The following is a 25,444-nucleotide window of genomic DNA, read 5'->3' as shown; positions in this document are numbered from 1 at the left end:
AATATTATCCTCAATAGCCTTTATTGTTTATGTATTATGTACCTATTCATTGTATTTATTTTAAGATTCTTATGGAGCGCCAAGAGCATGCTTCTGAGCGTGGATATGTACGCGTTATAAATATGCACTATTATTATATTTTTTATTATTATTATTATTATTATATTGTTGGATTAAACCATTCTCAATGTGTGAGTAGAGTCGGTAGAAACACCTTCATTTTCATATACTCTCATTGATTTCACAGCACCAACATATTCTGATGTAGAATTGTATCAGAACAAATAAGACGTGTTTAAACAGGTTACACACCCATTATCTACTCAAGAACTGTGATCCATTTCCGTTTTTAGGCGCGGAAAACACACCAGTGGCTTTTGGTAACATTAAATGTGGTATGTAACATTAATCCTAACGGATCTCTGTCAGTCATCGTGTATTGCTCCTTAGTGTTTTGTTAATATTTTATTCCTGTCATAGAAGGACAGCCTGCTGTTGAATAAACAGACTAAGATCATGGCCGTCGCCGTGTCTTACTTGAAAGTAGACATTTGTTATTTTTGTAAAAATCCTTTGATGTTGGGGGCTGACGGTGCATGTTGTCTTAAGGGATTAACTTTTGGAGTTGTACTTAATTCTGAACTGTCTAACGAATAGGCGTTGAATAGAGGTGACATGAACTCACGATGTTGACTTAGTTTAATTTGACAATAATTGATTGACACTGATTAATATAGTGAGCACCAACAATAATTGATTGACATTGATTAATATAAGTGAACATCAACAATAATTGATTGACATTAATTAATATAACAGAACACTAAGTCAACAATTTGGGGATATAATATGCTGGCCATACTTCGAAATTCATCCCTTTCATTATGGTAAACAATCAGTTAGAGTATAAGTTCATTCCGACTTGACGAGGTTGAAGATATCTATGTATCGATTTGTACATGTTCAGAACGAACCGTAAGAGACAATGACGAACAACCATCTAATACCTCACCAGTACATTTATCACGTGGTACTAGTCCTTATATTTTTGATTTGCGAGTTCAGTGATACCCGCTTGCTTATCATGACAGATTATGTCCATTGTTCTCCAAATGCGGTCAACCTGAAAATCGTGCCGCCCTTATTTGTTGTTACAAACATCACTAATGTGTACTTCAAGGTAGAAAACCGCTGTCACATGACAGCGTACCCTAGCAGTGACAGTATGATCAGTGAGTTGCGTTAAACCCCACTTTGAACAGTAAGTTGTGGCATCATGGCGAGTCAGCTTCGTGTGGTTGAAAGTTGGATGTGCAGCACGTCTTTGACCACTTTTGTGTAACTCATGGACCAGGGTATGGTGCTGACAAATCCAGACATATAGGGCGGATATCAGATTGGATGCTGCTTTAATGACATGCCAACGAGACGCACATCTGCTGGGCCGGTGGACCTGTACACCTGTACCATCGATCACAGTGTCTATTCTGTTTGCCTTGTGCTTTCATAATTGTCAAAATAGTACTGATGCTAGGCGTCATACAATAAATACGCAAACTGCGTGAATGTCGGGTGCCACCAGTAAGGTAGGATGTGCTTACCTTTTTTCCCAATACCTGATGTCATCACCCACATTCAGTGGCCCATTCATGTGAGTGAGAGTTTAGTTTAACGCCGCTTGTAGCAGTATCCAGAATTATGACGGCAGGGGACACCAGAAATTGGCTTCAAACATTGTACCAATGGTGAGAACTGAACACAGGTCTTCGTCGTGACGAGCGAACGCTTTAACCACTAGGCTATCCGACCGTCCGGTCCACACACGACCAATGTCTTCTGCTTCGGCGGGTGATCAAGCGTAGTTATTTCTTTATATTGACAATTGCTTTTATTGTTTAAAGCCGCACTAAACAATATTCCAGCTATATGTCTGCCTGTAAATAATCTTTACCAGTGGTTATTATTAGCCCGGATAACCTAAGCTGGAAGATTAACAGTCACATGACCCACCGGGTACCCATTGTCTGGTGGGTGACCAGAGGCAATTTTGAACTGGGAACTAAAATATTTGAAAACTACACTGATATGAACTGGAAGTTTAAGTTTTCCAAGGACAATCTTCTGCATTTAAAGAGTATTTCAGTTAGTTATAAAAGATATATATTTGATACTATGTCATATTTGTTGAAGAATTGCTTTCGTTAAACACAGGTTACTGCAGAGATTAGCCGCATAGATTTATAAATGTGACTTCTTAAGATGTTGACTGCAATAGATTGAATCTGTGCTTAAATGAGAGAGTGAGTTTAGTTTTATGCCGCTTTTAGCAATATTCCCGCAATATTCCCATATTCAATGGTAATCCACTCAACGTTATCTATATGCACCTTTAAGTAAGTTCGGTATAACGTGAATTAAGTGGTATGAACAGAATACATTTACTTCATGTTAAGTTTGTAATTGGTAGCAGAATAATGCCAACGGATAAGGTTCAATGTCCAATATACGGATAAAGATGCAAATATGAAACGCCAACGTTCGCAACATATACTCTCTAAAATATAGGTAACCTGGATCCGGTTGTATCTTTGCTTCATTAACTAATGTCAACATTAAACCCTAATGACACATTAAATCCTTAATGCATCAGTAGTTAATGGCATCATTAAAAACGGTTGTATCATTGCTTCATTAACTAATGTCAACATTAAACCCTAATGATGCATAAATTAGTTAATGGCATCATTAAAAACGGTTGTATCATTGCTTCATTTACTAATGTCAACATTAAACCCTAATGACACATTAAATCCTTAATGCATCATTAGTTAATGGCATCATTAAAAACGGTTGTATCATTGCTTCATTAACTAATGTCAACATTAAACCCTAATGACACATTAAATCCTTAATGCATCAGTAGTTAATGGCATCATTAAAAACGGTTGTATCATTGCTTCATTAACTAATGTCAACATTAAACCCTAATGATGCATTAAATTAGTTAATGGCGTCATTAAAAACGGTTCTATCATTGCTTCATTAACTAATGTCAACATTAAACCCTAATGACACATTAAATCCTTAATGCATCAGTAGTTAATGGCATCATTAAAAACGGTTGTATCATTGCTTCATTAACTAATGTCAACATTAAACCCTAATGATGCATTAAATTAGTTAATGGCATCATTAAAAACGGTTGTATCATTGCTTCATTAACTAATGTCAACATTAAACCCTCATGACACATTATTAACTAATGTCAACATTAAACCCTAATGACACATTAAATCCTTAGTCAGTAGTTAATGGCATCATTCAAAACGGTTGTATCATTGCTTCATTAACTAATGTCAACATTAAACCCTAATGACACATTAAATTAGTTAATGCATCATTAAAAATGGTTCTATCATTGCTTCATTAATCTAATGTCAACATTAAACCCTAATGACACATTAAATCTTAATGCATCAGTAGTTAATGGCATCATTAAAACAGTTTGTATCATTGCTTCATTAACTAATGTCAACATTAAACCCTAATGATGCATTAAATTAGTTAATGGCATCATTAAAAACGGTTGTATCATTGCTTCATTAACTAATGTCAACATTAAACCCTAATGATGCATTAAATTAGTTAATGGCATCATTAAAAACGGTTGTATCATTGCTTCATTAACTAATGTCAACATTAAACCCTAATGACACATTAAATCCTTAATGCATCAGTAGTTAATGGCATCATTAAAAACGGTTGTATCATTGCTTCATTAACTAATGTCAACATTAAACCCTAATGACACATTAAATTAGTTAATGGCATCAGTAGTTAAAAACGGTTGGCATTGCTTCATTAAAACGGTTGTATCATTGCTTCATTAAAAAACTGTATCATTGCTTCATTAACTATGTATCAACATTAAACCCTAATCATGCATCAGTAGTTATTCATTAAAACCATTGCTTCATTAACTAATGTCATGATGCATTAAATTAGTTAATGGCATCATTAAAAACGGTTGTATCATTGCTTCATCAACTAATGTCAACATTAAACCCTAATGACACATTAAATCCTTAATGCATCAGTAGTTAATGGCATCATTAAAAACGGTTGTATCATTGCTTCATTAACTAATGTCAACATTAAACCCTAATGATGCATTAAATTAGTTAATGGCATCATTAAAAACGGTTGTATCATTGCTTCATTAACTAATGTCAACATTAAACCCTAATGATGCATTAAACCCTTGTATCATTGCTTCATTAACTAATGTCACACCCTAATGACACATTAAATCCTTAATGCATCAGTAGTTAATGGCATCATTAAAAACGGTTGTATCATTGCTTCATTAACTAATGTCAACATTAAACCCTAATGATGCATTAAATTAGTTAATGGCATCATTAAAAACGGTTGTATCATTGCTTCATCAACTAATGTCAACATTAAACCCTAATGACACATTAAATCCTTAATGCATCAGTAGTTAATGGCATCATTAAAAACGGTTGTATCATTGCTTCATTAACTAATGTCAACATTAAACCCTAATGATGCATTAAATTAGTTAATGGCATCATTAAAAACGGTTGTATCATTGCTTCATTAACTAATGTCAACATTAAACCCTAATGATGCATTAAATTAGTTAATGGCATCATTAAAAACGGTTCTATCATTGCTTCATTAACTAATGTCAACATTAAATTAAATCCTAATGACACATTAAATCCTTGTATGCTTCATCAACTAATGTCAGTTAATGGCATCATTAAAATCATTAAAAACGGTTGTATCATTGCTTCATCAAGCTGTCAACATTAAACCGTAATGACACATTAAATCCTTAATGCATCAGTAGTTAATGGCATCATAAAAACGGTGATCATTGCATTAACTAAACATTAAACCCCTAATGATGCATCATTAGTTAATGGCATCATTAAAAACGGTTGTATCATTGCTTCATTAACTAATGTCAACATTAAACCCTAATGATGCATTAAATTAGTTAATGGCATCATTAAAAACGGTTCTATCATTGCTTCATTAACTAATGTCAACATTAAACCCTAATGACACATTAAATCCTTAATGCATCATTAGTTAATGGCATCATTAAAAACGGTTGTATCATTGCTTCATCAAGTAATGTCAACATTAAACCCTAATGACACATTAAATCCTTAATGCATCAGTAGTTAATGGCATCATTAAAAACGGTTGTATCATTGCTTCATCAAGTAATGTCAACATTAAACCCTAATGACACATTAAATCCTTAATGCATCAGTAGTTAATGGCATCATTAAAAACGGTTGTATCATTGCTTCATTAATTAACTAATGTCAACATTAAACCCTAATGACACATTAAACTCTTTAATGCATCATTAGTTAATGGCATCATTAAAAACGGTTGTATCATTGCTTCATCAAGTAATGTCAACATTAAACCCTAATGACACATTAAATCCTTAATGCATCAGTAGTTAATGGCATCATTAAAAACGGTTGTATCATTGCTTCATTAACTAATGTCAACATTAAACCCTAATGATGCATTAAATTAGTTAATGGCATCATTAAAAACGGTTGTATCATTGCTTCATTAACTAATGTCAACATTAAACCCTAATGACACATTAAATCCTTAATGCATCAGTAGTTAATGGCATCTTTTAAAACGGTTGTATCAAGCACTTATTAGCTTATCATTATCTGATGACGTCCTAATGTAAATATTTTCATTAAACTCGGGGATTCCCCTAAATATTTCCCACAATTCCGACAAATCACGTAAGCGTTACTCTCGGTCATCTGTCAACATGGTATCTTTACGGTTAAACCTCGGAACAAAAACAGTCATTTCAACCGCAGTTAAGAATCGCATCTCAATAATTCTGAAACGTCGCCGATAAACCTAGAATCGGTTGGGACGTTTTGGAAATTACACGAACACGATCGCCAAAGTAGGCTGTCCGCCATATTGGATAGTATTTACAAATTCAAGTTTCGCCAAGGCCGGTCATAGGACACGTATATTTCATATTCCGTTGTGAGTGAGTGTGTGAGTGAGTGAGTTAAAATTTATCGTCACATCGGCAATATTTCAGCCATATCGTGACGAGAACAATTAATTTTACACATATTAATTAATGGTAAATTGTAAAAGCCTGTCAACGAAGGACAGTAAATGAACTAGATTATCACAGATTCGAATTTAAAACTAGTAATTAACTCTAAATCAGTTTAACTATAGATGGCAATACAAAGTAAAAACAGGCTACATACTGCTAACAACTGAAGGTAGATCACCATGCTAGGGACTATGGGGACTTTTGCTTCAGTACATTTGCTTCCTGCATGGGCCCTAGCTGTATTCTGTTGTGACAAATGCATCGGTTAATTCCTCATACATTGTAGAATCAACCTACAAATGGTCTGTGTCACTAAAACCAAGTGTCTAGACAAAAACGAAACATATTGGCTGTGAAAACTGAACGTTGTGCTCATAAAACGGCGCTTGCTAGAAATGTAAACAAAGCAAAAATCAGATTTTATACTGTGCAGCATTTTCTCAATTTTATAGACATCAGTTTGTCCACTCGTAGCATGCATGAGCTCAATAGTTTTAGAATATGCACGGAAAGAGTATCGTAGTAAGAACTAGAAAATTAAAAACGGATACAATACAGTAATTTAATATATTCATACGAAAGTTCTGTGCAGCGTGACGCCATGCCAGACGCAAAATCACGGAGAAGGACATAGGCAAGTATCGCCTTTGTTTGGCTTTTTCAATGAAAGCAATAAAAACAAATAACCATATGCAGATAGTCAGAATGTTTCTGATTACTTACATCATACATTTTGTCAAATCATCCATTGTCGCCTCAAGTTCGGCTGTCGTGATCTTAACGCAGACAGATATAATCGACATATATCAGAAACAGCTAAGTGTTCATGTGGTCATTATAACGAAGATATCATTCACTACCTTTTTTTTATGTCGGAACTATCAAAATTTAAGAACAACGGTGTATTTTTATATTCAAGGATACGATGTGAAAACTACCTTATACGGTAACGGCGCATTGAAAAACTCAACAGATACAATGTAGTGACATTCTCAACTCATTACACCAGTCCATTTCTAAAAGTAATCGCTTCCAGTGATCATCACCTCTGCATATACATGTATATTCAATGCAAGACAAGATTTATATAACTTGATTTTCTGCGGCAGCTCATTTCGTTGCTAGGCATAACCAACGCCATAACCAAATATTTATTATTCAATCATTTTTTCGGAGTGTAATTTTGTCTCAGTATTATTCTTTTCTTGTCAGATTATTTCAATTATGTATCCAGCTATATTGGAACCGTGTACTGGAGCGGCGTTTATATAAGCCGCTAGGCTTGTTGGCCTATTCAGGTTTCTGCTTTGGCGGAATAAAAGTATGTTTAAACCATATGGACAAAGGTACCCCCGCAAAATCGTGGGCACCCCAAAGCCGCAATTTCATGAGATCATGAGACATCGATCATCGGTAGTGATGCCATACGTCATCATTGTTGTACATATTGGCAATTTCTTTGAGGTGAAGGTAGGTTGAATAAGAGGAAACACAATCACACTGTATTGCGGATTACACTTTTAGTATTAATGTATAATTTGCGTATTGTTCAGATCTGTTTCACGAAACTAGTTTCATTATCAACATTTAGTATTTTAAACCTAAGTAAAACTGACAAAATAGATAACAATGATTTATTTATGCATACATTCTTAAAGGAATTGTCTTGTTCAATTAATTTGTTTATGTTGTTTTATAAACAAAACAATGACGTATAATCATTGGCCAGGTGCGCGTTTGTCACAACTGTTTTCACGATCATTGTTTTCGATAACACCGTGAACAAAACATCACGGAAATTTAGTGTCCTTATCCACAGCAAATTCTCTCAAAGTGTTCTGAGTTAGAATGACTAATTGTTAAGCATAGCGGAGTGATTCCCCCTTATCTTTATAAGCGTATGAACTTGTGTAGTCATTTGACGTCATAGAGGAAAATCCATTTTCAACACATATTGCAACACAGCGAAATGACCGAAGACAACAACTAATCCCACTGCCTATGCAAAATGTACGCATTCCATTGCCATATGTTTGTTTGATTTGGCGTGATGTTGTTTTGCAGTAAGTGAGTGAGCATGGTTTTACGAGGCGTTTTGCAATATTCCAGCAATACCACGGCGGGGAACACCAGAAATGGCCTTAACACATTGGTAGTGGGCTGCAGGGTGGTGCTACAACGTTTGGCTTCAATTCAGGCTTTCCTCCACCAAATCATCAGCATTAATAATAATAATAATAGTGCCTATTTATAGTGCGCACAAATCCACGCTCGTAAGCATGCTCATGGCGCTACAGTTAAAACTATATGTACAGTAAGAGTGAGCTGTTTATGAGTCATAGAATTGAATGAAAAGGTGCGTTCTGAGATGGCTTTTAAAGGAGTCCAGAGTTGGTGCGAGCTTCAGGTCAAAGGGTAAAGAGTTACACAAGACCGCAGCAGTGTGTGAGAAGGATTTGTGACATAAACTCAAGCTCTATGCAAACCGTACCATCAGTCATCAGTCTCTCCTTCTGCTTACAGTTTTAGTTATATGTTTATGTTTCAACTATTTTGTCATGCGACCAATTTCAGTGTGGGTATCTTTTGCTTTGAGTGAGTGAGTGAGTGAGTATGGTTTTAATCCACTTTCAGCAATATCCCAGCGGGTTCACACTAGAAATGGGCTTCAAACATTGTAGCCGTGTGGGGAATCGAACAAATACTCATAGTGACACAACATTACAATACTCATGTTTTCTACTTCCAATGTGAGATAAAAGAGTGAGAATGTTCAAAATTACATAAATTGTCCTTCATCAATAAATAATGAAATAACGAGTACTCACTTCGAAATGACAATGTACTCAGTTAGATACCGCAATAACAATCCCACTAATCCCTATCTGGGTCACCCACACCCACATGCACACCCACACCCACACCCACACCCACATATCAAGCTCTCCCAAACAGTAATGGGAATGCTCACGTGGCAGAAAAGATTTGACTAGTCATTCTGCTTCATACTCAAATATTTATATAACTTACTCCACACTGGGGATTGGCATTGACATTTAGAAACATGAACATGCACTGCGTCATGATTAACTGCAATAAGTACCTATTTTATAGGTTGGCTGCGAATGAAGCGCTAACAAATACCACTTTGCCTAAGGACTGGATGTTGTTGGCAACGAACAGTAAACGTCAATGTATTGAGTTTGATTCACACATTTCAAAGACGATGAGGCAACCATGTCAACTGGAAAGGACTACTTTTCACTTTGATTTGTTGAGGGACGACTGGGACTCCACAAACAAAATACACGGCAATCCTTGTGTCACTGAAAGAAGCCATGTGACTAAAACGTTTGCTGAACAGCTGGTCTACAAAAATTTAGGGTCCACATTATCGACTCGTAAGCATTGTTCTTGATATTGATTTGAACCTATGGCCAAACCAGACCCAGGCTTGCTTCATCATGTCAATACAGAATGTTCCCTTATCGGAGATGCAGAGATGCAGATAATTAAGTTAGCACCTTATGCTGTGAATTCCTGTTGCTGCAAATGCACATTATAATGCTAATGACACCTGAAGGTCATGTAGTCATGACTTCTAAATTCCTGACAACAATCGCCATTTTCAGTTATTCAGATATGTACCAGCTTCCAACCAAATGGGATCACGAATTAATAAATCACTAAGATTGATTTCAAAGTTTATGCCAAAGTTAGCATAAATGACGTATCAAATAATGTCACATATGGCATCAGTAACCGTCTCTGACAAAAAAATCTGACAAATCCACGTACCAGCACATTTAACTTGTTCTAAAATGTATTTGATTTATTCCCAGGGAGAGATTAATAAATATATTGGTTATTGCACATATAATATGTCAAGAATATCAACAAAGATCACACATAGTTTACAAGTGTTACAACAGACGCAAACTATGGTAGCATACATGCCAGCGTTATACCTTCAAATAACCTAAATCACAGACATACGACAGAAGTACGCAGCTGATGGATATCACGTGCTGTTGTTGTGGTTGTATTTATAGAACATGCAATGTGACGTTACAGTTCGTTACTCCATGAAAATACTTAGTGCTAACACACACCATCACAACCAACATACCTAAACCACACAACTATGGTACAAATACAAATCTCAAAGATAACAGACGCCGATTCTTGATATTGTTCCACAGAAGAAAGTGAGTCAGTGGGTTTAGATTTACAGTCACATCGGCAATATTTCATCCATATCGTGACTCAAAAGTTATAAAGTGATCATAAATGAAATTAAATTACAAAAACCTGTCGACGAAGGACAGTAAAATAACTAGATTATCACAGCCAGAAACGTAAAACCAGTAATTAAATCTGAAACATTTTAACTACAGAGAACAACACAATATAAAACCAGGCTGTAGATCGCCAACAAATGAAGGTTGATCACCATACTAGGGACCATGGGGACTTACAGTACCGTACCTTTGCTACCTGCATGGACCCGAGCTGGATATACACCATCCCCTTCAGCCGCTGGCGATTGTAGGAAAATTTTGCCGAAATTTAAGAGAACAAAACATTCTACATTTAAAAATTTAAATTTACCTTTGAAAGTTTTGAGACTTACGTACCCTCTCAGGAGTACAATAATTTTACAATACTTCAACCCCCTTTGAGGGTACGGCCACTAACAATCTCAGTTACTAATCTTAACTATCAATATTAAAATGATTATCTATTTACAAACTATTCAAAATTTATCTAATAATTATATCTATTTTAAAAATTCAATAATTAAAGGTCACATGCAACGTAAAACACAACTTTGCAGATTCTGATACCTTTCGGTATGGACTTACCAAAACAAATCGTCAAAAATGCAAATTCAACTTATAAAGTTGAAAAATAACGCGATGAAAAAAACCGCGCGAAATCGGAGTTCAAACGTTTCACTAATTTTCCCCCCGACTTTTCTGGGGAAAACGGGTTTCAACAGCTGGGCTGCGCTCATAGCACGTGCGCAGTGAAATAAGTTCGCGCAGCTTGGAAGCGGGTTGTCCGGTGAATACTCGGTGAAGGCTTTGGTGTGAGCTATTTTTCTAATGTTTCGTTGATATCTCACAGGCGCGAGCTTTTTATATGTTATGACAGTAAATTAACTGTTTATATAATTTCACCATCCGTTCTTCTTACCGAGTCACTTTCTCAGTTCGATACTTAAAAGCAATGTAATTATTTAGCGTTGACAGAATTTCTAACTGTGATATAGATATGTCGTTGTCACAGACAAAACTCAATGTCTTGTTTTATTGACACCTGTGTGTCTGCCTGCCTGTCTGCTAATGACAATATTTAATACACAGCTGCTATCACTGACCACATGCAATTTAAACTTAACACCAATCAGGCTATACACCATAAACAAAATGCATTGATTTATGGCCCGAGTTCGGTCTCTGTCACATTATGTAATTACACAGACAGGCAGGTGTGATAGTTGAACACTTGACATGTTATGATGTCTGTTGATTGCAAAATGTTATACACAAAAAATGAGCATGTATTTACAAAACCCAACATCTCTACATATACACACACAATGAGCCGTGAGGGCATCTGCAAATGAACCAGCCGTTACACTTGAGTGCACGCCCACCCGCTCTGACTGGGTTCGGTATCCCGGCTGCTTCGTTTCTTGGGAAGTAAACCTAAGTACACAATATTGCACTTTGATTTGCGATTGTACGCTTATAATTTTGTTTATATGTTTTTTCATAACCAGCAATGTATATTATATGTCACGAATAAGTGATAATTGTGTTTTAATTATGTTTGATTTTTTGGTTGCATGTGACCTTTAAGTGAAAATTAACAGTACTAAAAAGGATCCTTAACAGTGTTTACATTGAAATACTTGTCCCTTGTGATGGAAAAATCACACAGAATAAAGCCTACTTATATTGTATAGGTATTTAAAATACAAACTAATATGCTACATATTCACCATTACCTTACAATGAGGAAACCAAAACCACGGAACAATGCTGCAAATCTGAAGCCAACACATATTGAACACCGAAGTATCGTCCATTATCTCGGAGTCACTCACACGATACAGTGTCATTTTTCTACACCTTATTAATAAGGTTGAACCTCTAAATAAACATCAATACAGAGCAATGGCTACAGATAATAAACCCCACTGTCCATTATCGTTGTACGTTTTCACTATGGTTGCATTAGAATTAAGACTGTTCCACATATCACAGTTCCAGTTATTGCAAATGTCCAAAACAAAATGGTTTCAATTCGTTTCCACAAGCAGTTACTTCGTGGTTTGCCACAATCCGGTTTCCTTTCAGTCCTTGGGTCCTCGGTCACATCTCGGTTGTTTCGGCTGAGGTTTAAAAGAACTACCGTACCGACAATTGATAGGCCTGACAATATGAGCTGTCCTCCAATGAAAATCCCAAATACGGGCATAGTGAGGGAATTAGCCGGGATGATACCAAAGATGTGACTCAGCATGACGTAGTAGAAAAGCATCAGGGTCGTGGCCAATCCCACCTTCTCGCCACTCTCAACCGGCAACAGGAACACAAACGGGTTCATACAGGAAGTTACAACTGTAGGTAATACGATGCTGACCAAGTAATACTCCCGTCGTCGGCGCATGTCCAGAGTGATGGCAATATAGTTCTGTCGACCCAAGTGGGTTACCAGGTTACCTCCAACGGAAGTTATCTCCCATTGTCCATTTTCTCTTATCGTGGATCTAAACTGAACTTTGGACTCAGCAATATGCGTATGGTCCCTGGCATGTATCCATATCGTAATGTTAATTAAACATCTTTGGCTGTCCAATGGGAATCTTGTTGTGTCTATTGGACACCGCGTGGTTCCTGTAAAGTCAGGCACCCATGTTATGGACCCGTTGGATTGAATGTTAACAAGGGAATTCTGTGTGGTCAGGTATCTGTTTTCTCTTATTGCAGATGGCATGGCGATTTGAGGAATCCATATCTGTTTATCTGGAACGAAAGTCTCATGAATACCCGAGAATTCGGTTTCATTCCACGATAGGGCCTCATCCACCCACTTAACAATGAAGTACATCCCTATTGACAGCATCTGATTCTTCTCATCCAAACCAAGAAGGTAGGATAACCACACGTCCACAGATACATTTACAGCTTCATTTACTCTGCCAGGCAGAACATCTTTGCTATAGTTGTTGAAAATATGTTGATGTAAGGAGGCTTCCATGCCGCTTCCTTCAACACAGCAAAGACCACAATAAATTCCAGCGATGAAAGACAGCATGTTCCTGTGTAGTGCTCAACAGCGTTGCCAAACAATTTGAATGAACTATCGCGTACACGACGAAAATATTAAATGCCTTCAAATTATCTGTAGAGTTGGTAGAAATGTATGTATGTATATGTATGTTCTCGTTGTCACGACGACATTGATTTTTGAACACCACCACGTGATTTTGGAGGATTGACTAAACACAGCTTCGGTTCATATGAATAGGGAAATGGTTACACACCCACCGCCTTTTGAGAATATAAGAATATATTTTGTAGACTGACGATCAAATATACGTCTGTATATATAAATTCTACACTTAAAATGTTTTACTTTTCTTAGAAATACGGGAAAATACATTTTAGCCTTCGCTAAGGGCCCTATTGATTCTGATAACAAAGGTTTGTCAAAGGCAGTATTCAATATTTTTGTTGAAGCCTAATGGATATCAATAAGTCCACATATATATGCAAAGCAGTCAGTTTGTGATTTCGGCTAAAATGCACTTTATCGGGCACAGACCTCGCTGCTCACTGCGGGGTAGTTACCGCACTGTCTCCAGTGATGTCTTGCTATATCACGGTAAATGCACCGTCTCCCTTCACTTGCATCTATCGAGTCAAACAACCCTTTACGATCCTTAGGGTTAGGGTATGTCCCCCTATACTATCCGTAGGGTTAGGCGTTAGGGTTAGACACCCTTTACGATCCTTAGGGTTAGTGAGTGAGTGAGTGAGTTAAGATTTAAAGTCACATCGGCAATATTTCAGCCATATCGTGACTAAAACTAGTTCTAACTTTGTAATACAGACATATAATATATAAAACCCTGTCAACGAAGGACAGTAAAAATACTAGATATCACAGATATCAATATAAAACTAGCGAACAAAGCTAAAACATTCCAATTAAAGAAGACAATACAATGTAAAAATGGGCTATAGATCGCCAACACCAGAAGGTAGATCACCATACTAGGGACCATGGGGACTTACAGTGCCTTTGCTACCTGCATGGACCCTAGCTGGATTTACACCATCCCTTCAGCCATTGGCGACAGAAGAGAAATCTAGCCATAAATTAAAAACACACTTATTCTACGATTAAAAAGCAGGTACACTTAGATTGACTAAATGTTTTGGGACTTACGTACCCTCTCAGGAGGACAATAATTTTACAATACTTCAACCCCCTTTGAGGATACAGCCACTAACAATCTCAGTTGCTAATCTAAACTACCAATAATAGAATATATATATATTTACAAATCACTCAACAAATCTAATTTTTTTTTAAATGCAATAATTAAATGAGAACTGACATTATTAAAAAGATCCTTCAGAGTTTTGGATTTGAAATAGATATCCCTTGTGATGGAATATTCAATGCAGTCAAACAAGACATGCTTGACTGTGATTCTTCCATCACAAGGGATGCAAAACGGAGGATCTTCGCCTTTAAGCAAATATTCATGGGTATATCTAGTATGGCCAATGCGACATCGCCGCATAATGACCTCTTCAAATCTGGACTGACAACCCAAGTAGGTGTAACCAATGTAGGGGTTTATTGCATGTAATTTATTAATACCTACTTGGGTGTCCCACTTCTTCTGCATTAGATCGCGGATGTATGCTCTAATGCTTGCTTTGTAATCAGAGTAAGGAATATGAAGTGGTGTCACAGATTTGTTGAGTGCTGCCTTAGCAGCAAGATCGGCCATTGTATTCCCAGAAATGCCAACGTGGCTGGGTAACCAACAAAAGACGATGTCGCATTGGCCAGTTGCAAGCTCATTATACAATTCAATAATTTCTAATAAAAGTGGATGTTTACAAGAAATATTTTTAATAGCCTGAAGGCAAGAAAGTGAGTCAGAAAAGATGATATATTGTTGATATTTAGGGTGTTTTTTAATATATTTTAAGGCTGTTAATATGGCGTTTGCTTCTGCTGTAAAAATAGAGCTGTTATCTGGTAAACGAGAAGAGATGGTTCTGGATCCAATGACAGTAGCACATGCCACCGCGCCACCATCCTTGGATCCATCTGTAAATAAGGATTTATATGTATTATATTTACTTTTTAATTGATTATATTCTTGTTTATATTGTAATTCATTAGTTTCTGCTTTTTTAAATGCTGTTAATGTTAGGTCAACTTGTGGCCTAACCAATTGCCAAGGAGGAGAAGAAAGAAGACGGGAAGGAGCTATATTTTCCAGCTCAATGCCGGCAGCAGCAATAAATGGCTTAATTCTGAGCCCAAGAGGCGGAACAAGAGAAGTTTTTTTGTTATACAAATCCTCATAAAGAGGATTAAAGACACAGTGAAATGCAGGATTAGTCTCGTTAGAATATAATTTCGTAATATATTGTAAAGATAATTTTATACGGCGTTGGTTAAGAGAAGGTTCATCTGCCTCGACGTAAAGACTGTCAACAGGAGAGGTTCTAAAAGACCCAAGACAAAGTCTTAGGCCTTGGTGATGGACAGAATCCAGTAGTTTTAGGTTGCTTTTGCAGGCTCCACCATATACGATGGAGCCATAATCAAGTTTCGAGCGGACCAATGAGCGATATAGGTGGAGGAGGGTAGCTTGATCTCCTCCCTACTTTGAGTTGGAAACAACTTTCAACAAATCAAGGGCCTTCAGGCATTTAGCTTTAAGGGATTTAATATGCGGCAAAAAGGTTAAATGGGAGTCAAAGATTAGACCCAAGAACTTGGCCTCCTTCACAACTTTGATGGGAGTGCCATTTAAAGATAGTTCTGGGTCTTTATGCGGCTTATATTTTCTACAAAAGTGTAGACAATTAGTTTTGGACTTGGAAAATTTAAAGCCGTTTTGAAGACACCATTTATTTATTTTATTTAAACACAACTGCAATTGCCGTTCAATAGTATGCATATTTTTACCACGACAAGAAATATTAAAATCATCCACAAAAAGCGATCCATCGATTGAATCGTTTAAAACCTTGGATAAACTGTTGATCTTGATACTAAATAAAGTGACAGACAAAATACTGCCTTGAGGGACACCCTGATCCTGATTGTAATGGTCAGACAGGGTTGAACCCATTCGGACTTGAAATTGTCTGTCTTTTAAAAACCGTGATATAAAAAAGAGGCAAACGGCCTCTCAAACCAATGTCATGTAAATCCTTCAAAATGCCATGCTTCCAGGTCGTATCATAAGCTTTCTCAAGATCAAAGAAAATTGAGACAGCATGTTGTTTATTTACTATAGCATTCTTAACAAAGGATTCTAAACGTACCAAATGATCAATGGTACTACGATTTTTCCTGAAACCACATTGAATATTGCTTATAAGGTTATTGGTTTCAAGATACCAAGTTAATCTATTATTCACCATACGTTCCATGGTTTTACAAACACAGCTAGTTAGAGAGATCGGTCTGTAATTAGACGGATCGGTATGATCCTTGCCAGGTTTTGGTATTGGGACTACAATGGCATTACGCCATGAAGGAGGAAATTCTCCAGACGTCGATATTTTGTCAAAGATATCTAAAAGTGTCATCAGACACGGTTCCGGTAAGTGTTTCAGTAGCTGGTAATGTATATTGTCATCACCCGCTGCAGTGTCACGAGCTTGCTCAAGAGCAGTATGTAGCTCATGTAATGAAAACAGTTCATTATAATCTTCACCGTTATGCGAGTCAAAATTAAGTTTCGTCTTTTCCTGTTGTTTCTGATATCTCTGAAACTCAGGGACATAATTTGCCGATGAAGAATTTTTGGCAAGAGTTTCGCCAATTTTATTTGCAATGTTGCATTTGTCAGTTATTAAATTGTCACCATCTTTAAGATGATGAACAGCAGATTTGGAGCCTTTGCCTTTTATTCTCTGAACCATGTTCCACACCTTAGACATTGGCGTGCGTGAATTAATATTGGAGACATATTTCCTCCAAGATTGTCGTTTGTTTTGTTTGAAGGTACGACGTGCCTTTGCATTGAGTATTTTGAATTTATTTAAATTATGGACAGTTGGATGGTGGCGGAAATAATGTTCTGCCTTCTTCCTCGCTTTTCTGGCTTGTCTACAGTCTGTATTAAACCATGGTTTCCGTACATATGGAGTTGTAGAGGATTTCGGTATACACTCGTCAGCTATTTCATTTAAAACGTCAGCAAAAATCTGAATGGGATCAGTTATATCACTGAAACATTCAGGTCGCAATTTAGATTTACATAAAGTTTGATATAAAGACCAGTTCGCCTTCGAAAAGTTCCATCTTGTATACGATGGAGAATCAGATGGAGTTATTTCTGAAAGTATAGTTGGGAAGTGGTCACTTCCACAAAGGTCATTATGAACAGACCAATCAAATTCATTCAGGGGGTAGAATCTGCAAGAGACAAATCTAGAGAAGAATAAGTGCCAGTTGCAGGATGCAGATAGGTGCTTGAATCATCATTAAATATGCACAGGTCATTATTGGAAATGAAATCTTCAATTATTTTGCCTTTAGTATTAGTGTTAGTACTGCCCCAGAGTGGGTTGTGACCGTTTAGGTCACCCATAATAACACATGGCTTTGGGAGTTGATCATAGAGTGATTGAAGATCAGTCAGCTGAAGGTTCGATGAAGGCGGAATATACAGAGAGCATAACGTAAATGCTACACCCAGAGTAAGTCGCACTGCAACAGCTTGGAGAGTAGTATTAAGAGTAACAGGGCTGTGAATAACATTCTGTCGTATAAGGATAGTAGAACCTCCAGTGGCTCTATCACCTGGAGGGGAAAAATAATTATAGGCTTCAAACTGACGTAAGTTAAAATTATCTGTCTGTTTCAGATACGTCTCTTGCAGACAGAACGCTGATGGTGTTAAATCCTGGATTAATAGCTGTATTTCATTAAAATTTGTCCGGAGTCCTCTACAGTTCCACTGCATGATATTGGTAGATAGACCTATCTTTTAGGGGGATTAATTGGGGATCTACCCCCGCACCGTTTTCGAGGGCGACAAGCTATGTGCCCTAGAATGGACGTTTTCGGACACGTCCATGTCCTCAAGTGATCCGTATTTGTTATACAATTTGACTTTATCATCGGAACCTTTTGGGGCTCTGCCACTTTGTTTTTTCAAAGAATCTTGCTTCGGTTGCCTTTGCTTTTGACGATTGGTGGAACGTTACTGCTAGACTGAGACATTTGAGACGCCTGAGAAGACGTATCACGATCATAATTTGCTTCTGAGTGTGTTTGGGGCGTGCGAGGAAGTGGTTCCGCAGTTTGTGTAGACATACATGATTCGAAGTATGCGTAGAACGCACGGGTGTGACAATTTCTGGCTTGTTCGTTTTGACCCAAGTCAAATCTGTTTGGCAGGTTACAGAGGATGTGGATACTGGCGATGTATTTACCTGTGGCCTTCAGAGGGTGTCTTAGTGACAGATGCATACGTATCGTTTGGCAATGTAGATTCAACCAACTTGTTTGCATCAGCAAAGCTAATGTTTTGTGTGAATTTAATTCTGTTAATGTCCATTTGTTTTTTCCACATTTTTCAGTCTTTTGAAAAAGAAGAATGGCTACCTGAACAGTTTGTGCACTTTTTAATGACACTGTCGCAGTCTTCCATGACATGAGTCGTCTCGCTACAATGTCCACATGTTACTGGCTTTGTGCAAGTGTTTGCGCCATGACCATATTTTTGGCATCTATAACACCTTAACGGATTTGGAATATAGATATCTACTGCAATGTTACAATATCCTGCCTTTATTGACTGTGGGGGATTCGGGGTTGAGAATGAAAACAGATAGGTGTTAGTTTGAATAGTCTCATTGTTTTTGCGGGTAGTGAACCTTTTGACATAAGTAACTCCTTGGTCCTTCATTTCCGACACAATATCCAGTTCCGTCATGTCAGTCAACAAGCGTTCCCTGTCTCTGATTATGCCTTTGCTGGTATTCAGTGTTCTGTGTGCTGACACTGAGACAGGGACACCCACAAATGATTCAATAGACATTAGGTTTGATGCTTGGTGCCTTTTGCTACATTCAATTAGCAATGCACCTGAACGTAAACGTTTAATGTTTTTGACGTCTCCCGCAATGCCATGTATACCCTTTGATACAGCAAATGGGTTTAATTTCAGGGGCGTTTTATCAGGACTTTCCAGCACCAGGAAACGTGGCCAGTAATCAGTAGATTTTGAAGGTCGTTCATCGTCGTTGTCCAGTGGACGTTTGGTTTTTTGAGGGGTTTGGTACTCCATGGTTGTTTATATAATGGTTCATCATCCGAGCTCCCCACCCGCCACGGAGTGTCATAAAGACAGTGCTAATAACAAGTGGATCTCCGACTTGCAGCACCAGGGATACCCGGATGATATACGCCAGCAGAAGAATTAAAGAATTAATTAATCTACCAGATTGGCCCATGAGCCACCGCCTTCTGGGTATATGACTCTAGGCAAATTACAAAATTGATGAAGATGCACTTGAAATTCAATTGATAGATAATTTAGCCAAGACTTTTATCAAAACAAGTTAAAAAGTTGAAGTATTTTGTGAAATACAATAATACTCAGGGCTTGGCATGACCAGCCGATTGGTTGAACCGGGCCAATTCAACCACCCGTCTAGGTGAAGTAAGGGGCGAAGTGGTGTGTTTGGCAAAGGAACGCTGTTCCTGGAACCAGTGCCCTCAACCACCAGAATCCCGTCCTCCACCGACACAGGGGCGCAACCCACGGCAAACGGGTTGGTGGACCAAATATCCCCCCGGGTCCACAACGGGGGGTCGAAGGGCGCTTAGCGTTACCCAGCACCCACCACGAGGAGGTGGCCCTTCATGGGTGCCCCTTAGGGTTAGGGTTAGGAAACTGTACAATCCTTAGGGTTTAGGGTTAGCACCCATTCCCAGTCTTAGGGTTAGGGTTTAGGGTTAGGGTATGACACCCTTTCCGATCCTTAGGGTTACGGTTGGGAAAGGGGGTAGGGTAAGGGACCCTTTCCGATTCTTATTTAGGGTTTGACTTACCCGAGGGCAATATAATCCTATTATATCCAATTGAAACACATTTCGATCCACTCGGTACTCGTCAGTATAGTCCAAGAAATAATGGCGCGGGAAAAAAAGAAATGGTAAGGGCGTGGCACTTCTGTGCAAACAGGGAGACTATATAACTGGGAATGGTCACTCCTCGAAAAGCCCCTTAGCGTATGCCTCGGCTCATCACGTGACTAGTGTAGCCAATATGGCGGCAGCTTAGTTTTTAAGTATGAACCCGGTTTATTTTCAACAGCTGATTACATTCGCTGAGTTTTGTGACAACTGAAAACCTACATGTAGAAGATAAGTTACCTGTTCTGTCACTTTATTTTAAGTCAAATAATTGTTATTAGTGTCAGTATTAGTACAATAGATTTGTAGTAAATTTTCAAGTCGGCAATTTGTAGCTCACTGGCTTCAATTCTCTTTGTGAAATAGTCACTTAGGAGCCTGCAATTCTTTTTATAGATGTAGGAACAATTGTGCAACCGATTTGCTTTAGCCGAGATTCCTTGTGAATGTGGAAAGGGTTTGTCGCTCCTATTCTTCAAATTAATAGAAGGGGCGGCGAGGTACTCCAGTGGTCAAACCATTCGCTCGTAACGCCGAAGGTCCTGGTTCGATTCACCACCTGGGTGCAATGTGGGAAGCCTATTTTTGGTGTCCCCCGCTGTGATGTTGCTGGATTATTGCTAAGAATGGCGTAAAACTCATGCAAGGTCAATCCGTTGCTGTCAACATTTTACGAAGTCATATTTATAAATTTATGCGGCTAATCTCTGCATTAAATTGTGTTTAAAGGAAGCAATTTTGCAACAAATATCACATGGTATCAAATATTTATCTTTTATAATTAACTGAAATGCTCTTTCAAAACAAACAGATATTTTACACATATTTTAGTTTCCAGTTCAACCCTTGTTAGATTGAAAAAAATGTAGTCTGCATATGTTAAAAGTGTAGTGGTTAAAATGGCTTGTTCCGCACGGTTCTAGCTGAAATAAACTTTTTAGAAACGCTAATGGTTTTTCAATTTTTTCATTGATTTAGATTCAAATGTCCCGGGCCAATAATCTCAAACAAAATACGAGAAGGCAAAGCAATGTAACCATGTGATGTTTACAGTTTAAACTGGTTATTAAGAAATATAAATGACCACATGAAATGGCCTAACTTAAACTTTATATACAGTGAACTGCTGTAAAAGGAACACAAACACTGAATTGCATGGAACTTGACAATCCGTACCCTGACTTTTTGTGGCACACTCATACCCAAACGTTGGATAAATACCTTATCAACTTGATCACCCCATACCCAAACGCTTGTAATCAGACATTTTACTACAACAAGGAGAGGGGAAATTATAGCTGCGCTTCATTTATAAACTGGAGCTAATTTTAGGGAACATTGTACTTGCTTGCATTGATAGATAACCATGCCACCCATGACGATTCGGATTAGAATTAGTCTTCAGCAACCTAGGCGACTAACGGCAGTGGGTGGTCAGGCTCTCTGACTTGGTTGACACGTCATCTTACCCAGTTGCGTAGATTGATGTTCATGCTGTTGACCACTGGTCAAGACTCGATTATTAACAGACAGACATACAGCTAGAATATTTGTAATTGCGGCGTTAAGCAACAAGAAAGAAAGATGACTATGGGAACCCAAAAGATATAACAGGGCTTGATCATCCGCCGAAGCAGAACATATTGGTCGCTAGGGACAAAATAGCTTAAAAGATTACACGAGTGGACTAGGACGATGGTGTAGCCTATTTGTTACGTTTGCTCGTGACGACGAAGACCCGGATTCGGTTCTCAACATGAGTACAATGTATGAAGCCAATTTCTGGTGTCTGGTTTCTAAACTCTGACTCACATGAATGGGCCACTGAACATGGGTGATGCCATCAGGAAAGCACGTCCTTCCCTAGTGGTAGCACCCGACATTCCCAAAGTTTGCATATTTATTGTATCACACCTCACATCAGTACTATTTTGGTAGTTACGAAAGCACGAGGCAAACAGAATAGACACTGATGTGATAGGTCTGGCATATAGATCCGTCGGACAGCATATGTACATCTCGTTGGCATGTCATTAAAGCAAACATCGAATCCAATATCAGCCATATGTGCCTGGATCTGTCAGCACCATACCCTGGACTATGAGAACCCATAAGTGATGCTACTACTTACTGTTCAAATTGGCGTTTAACGCAACTCACTGATAATGTTGTGATACTGTAAAAATGCCTTAGTCTTCTTATCTTAGCCTTAATCTGCGTATTTCAATAACAGACTGCACTTCAATGACAGGAAGAAAACATAAAACAAAAAACCACAAGTAAACTAAGTGCTAATATATGTTGACTGACGGACATCCTTTAGAACAACAATCTGATCTTGTCAGAAGCAATCAGCGACTTTCCTCACGCCAAATAATGGGAAACGGTCACGATTCGAATAAACTATATGTACTTAACCCATCAGTTAATGAATATTTGTTTATTGTGGCATACAATATATATTATGTATTCCTTTAGATAATGGGTCTGTAACCTGTTTAAATACGCCTAATTTGTTCTTGCGCAACACTACATCATCACATGGTGGTGGTGAGAAATCAATGAGAGTATATGAAAACGCCAGGTTTATACCAACTCTACACAGAAGTTACAAATGGTTTAATGCATCAAGGTTGGTGTCTGGAAGCCGTTATTCCGTTCACATTTGTTCCTTGCACTGTCGATCAACACACTTCAACATGGTTTCTGTCATCATTGGACTTTACTGTTGTCTCGCCTGTGTTGAAGGAAGCAGCATGGAAGCATCATTACACAAGCATATTTTCAACACCTATAACAAACATGTCCTGCCTGGAGGAGTAGGCGAACCTGTAAATGTATCTGTGAACGTGAGGTTGTCCTCCCTTCTTGGTTTGGATGAAAAGGATCAGATGCTGTCAATAGGGATGTATTTTATTGTTAAGTGGGCGGATGAAGCTCTATCGTGGAATGAGACGGAATTCTCAGGTATTCATGAAACTTTTGTTCCAGATACACAAATATGGATTCCCCAAATCGCCTTGCCGACTGTTTTAAGTAAAAGCAGGTTCCTGACCGCTGAGAATTACTTGGTTAACATTAAATCAAATGGGACGGTGACATGGATTCCTGACTTTACTGGAAATATCCAGTGCCCAATAGATACAACAAGATTCCCATTTGACAGTCAAACATGTCATATTGACGTGGCGATATGGGTATTCGAAAGGAACCATGCACAAATTGTTGAGACGAAAGTTGATGTTAGAGCTCCAGTAGAACAAAATGGACAATGGGAGTTTATTTCTGTAGAACGTAACCTCGTGACACGCTTCAATGGTCAGAAAGATATTGATATCACACTGAACATCCGCCGACGAAGGGAGTATTACTTGGTAAGCATCATATTACCTACAGTTGTAACTTCCTGTTTGAACCCCTTTGTGTTCCTGTTGCCAGCTGAGAGTGGGGAGAAGGTGGGATTGGCCATGACTCTGTTGGACGTCATCCTGAGTCACATCTTTGGTAGCATCCCGGCAATTCTCTCACCATAGGGGATTTACATAGGACAGCTTATTTTGTCAGGTCTATCCATCGCCTCAACTGTTGTACTTCTGGCTGAGCCGAATCAACGGAGATGTGTCAGATGGCGGGAACAAGCCACAGATTAACTGCGCTGGAAACGAGAAAGTATTTTGTTTGAATGAGGAATTGTGTTTTGTGTAACAGTGTTAATTCTAATGCATTGATGATCACGTACTGCTGCGATGATTACTATTTATAGTCATTGCACTGGAAAGATGTCTATTGAAGGATACAGCTATGTCTATTATCTACAGCTTTAGGCTATTAAGGTTTGAACAATTGACCCCGGTGTTTGAATGATTCTACGAATATGGACTTTGTGTTCTGGCGATTACTTTTGCCTGGGTTGAGTTCTCCGACTTTGTGTGCTGGCGATTAGGTGCCTGGCTCTGAAGGTGTGGGTTCGAATCACGGATGAGACTCAACCCAGGAAAACTAATAGAATCTCTACTTTACTAAGAAAGTGTCATCCCAAATATAACATGTTATATTTGACCATTTTGTGTATCTATAGGAGCCGTGCCAATGTATTCCCTGAGGAGGGGTACACAAAGTCCGTGGTATAGACTACCAGTTGTCAGTCTTCCATTTTGAGGAAGCCGCGGTGTCTGAGCGGGTTAGGCGTCTGATTTTTCGTGCTTTCGATTAGGTGCCGGACTTTGTGGATGTGGGTTCGAATACCGGATGGAACTCAACCTTAAACAAGTCCTAGAATATGTACTATGCTAAGAAAGTGTCATCCCCAAAAATATAACATGAGTTATATATGTCAGAAAACGACAGCTTTTATGGTGTCATGTTAGAATGATATATGCCTAAAGTCCTCTACAAACACACCCATTTTACATACTTGAAGAACTTGGGTGCGATGGAAAAAAAACTATGGAAGCGCATTTTCAGTGGAAATGGTGTTCTTTCATAGAAGACATTAGATTAACTGTCAAGTCGTCAGCAAATAATTCATGGTGTTTCTCAGATCGGCGTGCAATACATCAGCGCTGTTTGTAGACTGAGCGTTCTGACATACAAACTGGTATTGATATGACCAGGAGCTGTCAACAGAGCAAGTGGAGTATGCAAGCGTTTTCCATCGATTAGAAAATGTGCAAGATGCTAATATACCCAATAAAACGTTTAATCAGCCTCTGTGTGCGAAGGTTTTTACTGTGAGTTGAACATAATGTGACATTTGACAAATATATTTGCCACTAGCAATTGCTAAGGTTTAAGGTTAAATCTCGTTCCCTCGAATGCCAACCGGCATCCAACAGTAATCAATAGCTGTTGTCAAATGGA

The 25,444-nt window shown here is 38.1% G+C and overlaps 1 long non-coding RNA gene across 1 annotated transcript; it reads right to left on the bottom strand.

The window, feature by feature from the left end:
* Positions 1-2,574: 2,574 nt before the first annotated feature.
* On the bottom strand, positions 2,575-22,374 carry LOC124259446. The gene is made up of 3 exons (XR_006893836.1): positions 22,301-22,374; positions 13,202-13,207; positions 2,575-2,586 (listed from the first exon to the last, which is right to left on the bottom strand). It is a non-coding gene; the product is annotated as an uncharacterized LOC124259446 (long non-coding RNA).
* Positions 22,375-25,444: the final 3,070 nt, after the last annotated feature.

Source organism: Haliotis rubra, unplaced genomic scaffold (assembly GCF_003918875.1).
Source record: "Haliotis rubra isolate DU_JTF1 unplaced genomic scaffold, ASM391887v1 Scf720, whole genome shotgun sequence".
Lineage (NCBI taxonomy): Eukaryota > Metazoa > Mollusca > Gastropoda > Lepetellida > Haliotidae > Haliotis > Haliotis rubra.
The sequence above is the reverse complement of the archived record's forward strand: the minus strand, read 5'-3'. Positions and strand labels throughout refer to the sequence as shown.